The sequence below is a fragment of the Capsicum annuum genome, chromosome 4, assembly GCF_002878395.1.
Source record: "Capsicum annuum cultivar UCD-10X-F1 chromosome 4, UCD10Xv1.1, whole genome shotgun sequence".
NCBI lineage: Eukaryota > Viridiplantae > Streptophyta > Magnoliopsida > Solanales > Solanaceae > Capsicum > Capsicum annuum.
The window spans coordinates 2,509,482-2,517,118 of NC_061114.1; the positions used below are offsets into that span (position 1 = coordinate 2,509,482).

The following is a 7,637-nucleotide window of genomic DNA, read 5'->3' on the forward strand; positions in this document are numbered from 1 at the left end:
TTGTTTTCCCTGTGATATGTCATTCATGCATACTTAATCAGAACACTACTTATAATAAAAATTTGACCTGCAAAAAGTATACCTATTATACACACCAAATTATCAAGTCAAATCGAACCGATAAATCAAATCAAATCGAAAAAAAAAAAATTGACTTATGGTTTGTTTTGATTGGTTTGGCATTAGAAAAAAAAATCGACCATTCTTGATTTAGTTAAGTCAAACCGAACTAGAATCAAACCGACATAATCTCTCTCTATATATATAATATTCTAATTTTTTTATACATAAAATATTAATTATAATCTACTTTTTAAATACTTTTCAACTAGTTTTAGTAATTTTCAATAATTTGAAAGTAGATGTAGATATATATTTAGATTTGGACCTTTAATTTGTAATATTTATCCATTAATTGCTAATTAAATGATCGAAAACTCAATATAAACTTAAAACTTAAATTATTCACTTTCATCTCACTTTTTAGTTTCAAGAGAGTTTTTCGCTCTTTATTTTTTCATAATTATGATTTTTCATTAGCACATGAGTGAAAACATATTTAATGTACTCTTCGATCACAAAATAATTATAAAAATTAAAGATTATAAAAAAAAAAGAAAAACCCAAAAAATCGACAAAAACATAAACCGAAAAAATCAATTTATATTAGTTTGATTTGATTTATACTTTTAATAAATCGACATGATTGATTTATTTTTTTTAAATAAAAATCAAACCAACCCGACCTATGTACACCTCTGTCTATAAACATTAGCTAGAAGCACGTGTCCTTACATGCTTATTTTATTGGTCAAGAGAAAAAATAATCAATACTGTAGAACTGAATGACACAATAATGACAAGTAGCTTTGTTAAAATTACCTAAATATCTCTATCATAACCTAAAATTTTATTAGATAATATAAAATTCATTACATTTCTTGGTCTCATAGGCATTTCTTTACTCTTCTATTCAATCCTAAAAGTACCTGATCCAATGCAGAAAGTACAACTAACTGAAGCTGACACCAAAACTGAACAAGTGAGTATTAGTTTCTTGTTATTCGATTTCTATTACTATCTGTAACGTAACTCTCGATTATCATATTATTTTGTTAAAATTATTACTTAGTCAGTAGAAGTCTTAGTAGTATTGCTCATGTAGTTTCTTATTTTTTCGATTTCTGTTACTATCTATTGATTCTTTGTACCTTGATTAAAAGGGACAACCCGGTTCATACCTACTCCGTAGGTGTCGGGGAGGGGACTACTCCAGGCCTGACCTACGTGCCCTCACCCCAGCTGAGCCAAGGCCATCCCTCCCTTTGTACCTTGATTATCGTGTTTTATTCAAATTATTACTAGTAGTCTTAGTAGTATTGGGCCTAGACACCAGCGGTGTGAACCAGCCAGAATCAAGGTTGGTTTGAATATCTGACTGAAGCTTATGTCCTTCAGTGAGAAATTACTTGATGGTTAATTCCATTTTATATCACGTGGACAATTTTTTTTCCTTTCTCAATTAATGTATTATAACTTTTTTTCTTTTTGTATTGGGTGCTGATTGTTTGCAACATTTGATTAACTATGGTAGATATTTGTGTTATAGAAAGCCAAGGCAAGTAATGTTGTATCAAATATGATTAATGTCATGCACCCAAGGGTGTGGCCTAGTGGTTCAATGTAGTGGGATGAACACCATGATGTCTCAAGTTAATCCCAACAGAGAGACACTGGGTGATTTCTTCTCATTTGTTCTAGCCTTGGTGGATGGAGTTACCTGGTACCTACTGCTCGTGGGAGGTGGCAGGTGGTAGGTATCCCGTGGATTTAGTCGAGGTGCGCACAAGCTGGTCCGGACACCACAGTTATCATAATAAAAATAAAAAATATGATTATGTCATCTACTTTTGATGCTTCAGTGAGATTTATTTACCATGAAATTGTGTTCTTTGACCTTCCCATTTGGATGGAAGGATAAGTTAAGAATTTCCATTCATTTTCCTTTAATTTTATTGAGGCACCCCTAGATTTAATCCAGATAGCTAGGATGTTAAAGAAAAATAGGTCGGACAAAGGTTCAGCTAAATTATATTTGCCAGGTTATTGCATCTTGCCCGTCAATTCTGATCAAATTTCATCTGCATGATGGTTCTCAAAAACAGTATTAGTTCACCTTTTATATCCTTATCTAAATTGTAGATGCCAAGTTCAGCTTGTTTTCTTTTCCAACTCTTCTACAGATCACATAATTTGCATGTCTTAGAGAATTGAAAACGGTTATTTTGGCATGTCATTTGTAAACTGCTCACCGAGGACATGACCCTAGATAGGAAGGTCTGGAGGACGCGAATTAGGGCAGAAGACTAGGGCCGGTTTGGGTCGCTAGTGTAGGGAATTACTTGGGGGGGGTTTTATTCTTGTTATGATTCCGTGTTCCATGTTTTATTACGAATCTGTGTGCTTTCCTCTGTTTTCTAATACTTATGGGTGCCGTATTTATGTTATGTAATCTAGTTCTGTGCTTTACTATGAGTTTGTGTGGTATCTCGTGACTTGAGCCCGGGGTCTATCGGAAACAGCCTTTCTACTTCTTTAGAGGTAGAGGTATGGACTGCGTACATCTTACCCCCCCAGACCCCACTAGGTGGGAATACACTGGGTTTGTTGTTGTTGTTGTTGTTGTAGTCTTAGTAGTATTGCTCGTGTAGTTTATTGTTATTCGATTTATATTACTATCTGTTGATTCATTCCTTGTACCTCAATTATTTTTTGCTACTATCTGCTATTGCTTGTTGATTCCTTTTACCTCGATTATCGTACTATTTTATTCAAATTAGTAGTATTGTTCACGTAGTTTCTTGTCCTTCGATTCCTGTTACTATGTGGTGATTCCTTGTACCTCGATTATCGTACTGTTTTCTTCAAAGTAGTAGTAGTCGTAGTAGTATTGTTCAAATTATTATTAGTAGTCTTAGTAGCATTGCTCGTGTAGTTTCTTGTCCTTCGATTCATGTTACTATATGGTGATTCCTTGTATCTTGATTATTGTACTGTTTTGTTCAAATTATTAGTAGTAGTCTTAGTAGCATTGCTCGTGTAGTTTCTTGTTCTTCGATTTCGACTTCTGTTACTGGATGTTGATTCTTATACCTCGATTATCGTACGTTTTGTTCAAATTATTAGTAGTTATAGTAGTATTTCTCGTGTAGTTTCTTGTTCTTTGATTTCTGTTAATATATGTTGATTCCTTGTACCTCGATTATCGTATTGTTTTGTTCAAATTATTAGCAGTCTTAGTAGTATTGGTCCTATAGTTTATCGTCCTTCGATTTCTTTTACTATATATTGATTCATTGTACTTCGATTATCATATTGTTTTGTTCAAATTATTATTAGTAGTCTTAGTAGTATTGCTCATGTAGTTTCTTGTTATTCAATTTCTATTACTATCTGTTGATTCATTCTTTGTACCTCGATTATTTTTTGCTACTATCTGCTATTGTTTGTTGATTCCTTGTACCTCGATGATTGTTCTACTTTATTCAGATTAGTAGTAGTCGTAGTATTGTTCACGTAGCTTCTTGTCCTTCGATTCCTGTTACTATATGGTGATTCCTTGTATCTGGATTATCGTATTGTTTTGTTGCTATGTGCTACTATCTACATTATGCTGATTCTTTGTGGCTAGTACCTTGATTATCATACTGTTTTGGTTCAAATTATTAGTAGTCGTAGTAGTATTGGTTCTGTAGTTTAGTGTACTTCGATTTCTATTACTATTTGATGATTCATTGTACCTCGATTATCGTACTGTTTTGTTCAAATTATTACTGGTAGTCTTAGTAGCATTGCTTGTGTAGTTTCTTGTTCTTCGTTTTCTGTTACTATATGTTGATTCCTTGTACCTCGATTATCGAACTGTTTTGTTCAAATTATTACTAGTAGTCTTAGTAGCATTGCTCGTGTAGTTTCTTGTTCTTCGTTTTCTGCTACTATATGTTGATTCCTTGTACCTCGATTATCGTACTGTTTTGTTCAAATTATTAGTAAACATAGTAATGTTGCTCGTGTAGTTTCTTGTTCTTCGATTTCTGTTAATATATGTTGATTCTTGTACCTCGATTATTGTAGTTTTTGTTCAAATTATTACTAGCAGTCTTAATGGCACTGCTCGTGTAGTTTCATGTTCTTTGATTTCTGCTACAATATGATGATTCCTTGTACCTCGATTATCGTACTGATTTGTTCAAATTATAAGTAGTCTTAGTAGTACTGCTCATGTATTTTTTCGTTCTTTGATTTCTGTTACTATTTGCTGATTCATTATACCTCGATTGTCATATTGTTTTGTTCAAATTATTAGTAGTCGTAGTAATATTGCTTGTGCAGTTTCTTGATCTTCGATTTCTGTTACTTATGTTGATTCCTTGTACCTCGATTATCGTAATGTTTTGTTCAAATTATTAGTAGTCGTATTGCTCTTCACTATTCTATTCAATCCTCACGGAACCACATCCAATGCAGAAAGTAAAATTCACCGAAGCCGAGACCAAGACCGATGTTTATTAAGTATGGGGACTTCCATCAGAAGAAGTTAGTAACAGGGTAAAGAAATTGATGAATGGTCTTAGATCGGAATTTGGTGGGCCCCAATTTGAGCCGCACATGACTGTTGTCGGAGCGATAAAGTTGTCGGAGGAGGAGGCACGTGATAAGTTTAGAAAGGGATGCGGAGAAGTGAAGAAGGTGTACGGTGGTACCATTGAGAAATTTGATGTTGGGTTTGTTTATCTTTTGCTTCATCCTACTACTGAGGTAAACAAAATATGATCTTTTCCGTAAGTTGAAAAATAATTTTGTTTGAATTATTAGTAATCGTAGTAGTATTGCTGTCGTAGTTTCCTGTTCTTCGATTTCTATTAGTGTGTGTTGATTTCGTTTACCTCGATTATCGTACTGTAGTGGTATTGCTCATGTAGTTTCCCGTCCTTTGATTTTTGGTAGTATTTGTTGATTCCTTCTACTTGATTATCGTATTATTTTGTTACTACTATCTCCTGCTATATATTATCTACTATCTGTTGATTCCTTGTACGTCGATGATGGTAGTATTGTTGAAGTAGTTTCTTGTCCTTTGATGTCTGTTACTATTTGTAGATTCCTTGTACCTCGATTATGGTATTGTTTACTTCCATTATTTCTTTTTGTGGACCGCTTTGCAAATTGCACTGTTTTTTCCTTGAGCCGAGGGTCTACCGGAAACTTCTCTTTCTCTGAGGTTGGGTAAGGTTTGCGTACACTGTAGCCTTCACAAACCCTACTTTAAGAGACTACAATGGGTATGTTGTGTGTCTGAGAACTCCTTTTGTGTGCGCTTACTTACATTGCCGGTCCGAACCTAGACAAAAGACGAGGGCTGCAGTAGTCTGGTAGCCAAGGTAAAATTTGCCAATTCATGAATTGTTGGGACTGAGGCATAGTAGTTGATGTCGATATTGTTTTATTCATTTTTTGATTTCTACGCAAAATTGGACAAACTCGTTTTTTACTTTCAGCTAGCTTACGTAGACCCTCTGTTCCAATTTATCTTACACTGATATATTTGATTCAAATTCGTTAGACTCTTCAAGATTTTCAAAATTTGGTTTTAGTGTGTTATTTGAGTATCTGTCTGAACATTTGTTAGTTGTAGCGGCATATCCAGGGCCGGAGCTACCCTTTGGCGAGGGGGTTAACCCCCTTCAACGGAAAATTATACTATTTATACATGGTTAAAATTATTTTTTATGTGTACATAGTACATGTTGAACCCCCTTCAGTTTGTTCATATGTTTATTTCTGAATCCCCTTAGTGAAAATTCTTGCTCCGCCACTGGGCATATCTAAGCGTCAAGTAATAAGGGGTTGTAGTATATTGATTTGGTGTCATTTTTAAAAAAAGTTGAGATCATAACCGGATAGAACTGTTTATGTAATATCTATCTTGCAACTGGATGAAAAGCGAAAACCAGAATCCATATTTAGGAATTACGGAAGTTTACTTATGCTTTTCCATGACTTTTTTTTTAATGTATGATTACTTGAGTTGCTCTCCTGAGTCAGGGGTCTATCGGAAACAACCTCTCTACTTCATCTAAAGTAGTGGTATGGACTGCTTACACTTTACCCTCCCCAGACCCAACTTTGTGGAAATACACTGGGTATGTTGTTGTTGTCGTTGTTGTTGATTACTTGAGTTGCTGAGTATAGATTTGTGATATGAAATTCCTTCTACCAGGTCATGGAGGCTAGCGCACACTGCTGCAGCTGCTTTGGTTACAACAGCACAAGTCATAAGATACACATTCTTTCTTTGAATTTTCTGGCATTTTTATGTTATAGTCATTTAATGCTTTTGCCTTTTTTATGGTTACAACTGCTGTCTATATCTGTATCATCTCGTTACATTATAAAAATGAGGATACACTAGCGAGAATAGCACCTCATCCCCTTTGCTTCCCAATGGGTTGGACGTACCGATTATTCACCTCAGACTGACTTCTGCTATGCCTTCATAACCCCACTTATTCCAACGGCAGATCACCGTTGACCTTGGATGAACTTCTCCTGATTTACCTTCATGATAGCAACTAGCTCGGTTGCAATATAGAACTCAACAATTTCTTAGAGATAGCCCGTTTGGACTCTTTAGCTCCCAACCTGAACCTTGGTGTTTCTAGTTGGTGTACACGAGTTCCTTTGGAAAATCGGTAAGTTGAAATGTCTGGACCAGTTATGGAGAACGACTCATGTCTTTCTATAAGCGCCATTTTCTTTATAATGTTATAGTTACGTTTATACAGTGTGCGCGTAAACTCCAGGACAAAGCAAGAGTGCTACTCTGAAAGCAGCAAATTCCTACAATTTGTAGCAGACGTAAATCTATTTACTCCTCGATCTGTCAGCATGTTACGGGTTTACTATCTTGTAGCATTCAAGTCCTTGACCAATTTAACGCATGAATTTCTTCAAGCTTCTGAAATCTGAATGTTATTAGCTACTGAACTTCCATAAGAATCAATTCTAGTTTAAAATGTGGATGTTCACCTTCTTACATATCGATCTATCTTTTTTCTTTTACCTACATTTCTCCAAGTTTGTTTCATGAGCTACGTTTGTATCGCTGATTTTTGTTTTTGTGATCATTGCAGCATATATGTCTCATATGAGCCTTCTTTATGCTGATTTAACGGATGAAGAAAAGAAGAAAGCTCAATAAAGGGCTTATATTCCCGACGAAAGCATTGGCAACATGAGCTTTCAGATAACTCACCTTGCATTGTACAAAACTGATACGGGAATTCCTAGCTCGAGACCTTTCACGCGAAGCCAAGCACGTGAGTTGCAACGACTCCAAGCCTTGTTCACATTCTTGGCCATGTGTGAAGAAGCCCACCAAGACACCCCAAACCCACCCACTTAAATGCCAAGGGTAATTTGGTCTTTGTCCCTCCTTTCTAAGTGACTATATAAGCCATGTAATAGGGGCTCGTCTTGCTTTAGTTCATTCCTAGTATTCAAGAAACAAAGACTTGTAAATTTTTGACTTCTCTTTCTCATCATTTGGAGAGAACAAAACCAAATTCTCACTAGTA

At 35.2% G+C, this 7,637-nt stretch overlaps 1 pseudogene; it reads left to right on the forward strand.

Annotated features, from left to right (window-relative positions):
• The first annotated feature begins 4,521 nt into the window (after positions 1-4,521).
• LOC107868409 lies at positions 4,522-7,458 on the forward strand (annotated as a pseudogene).
• Positions 7,459-7,637: the final 179 nt, after the last annotated feature.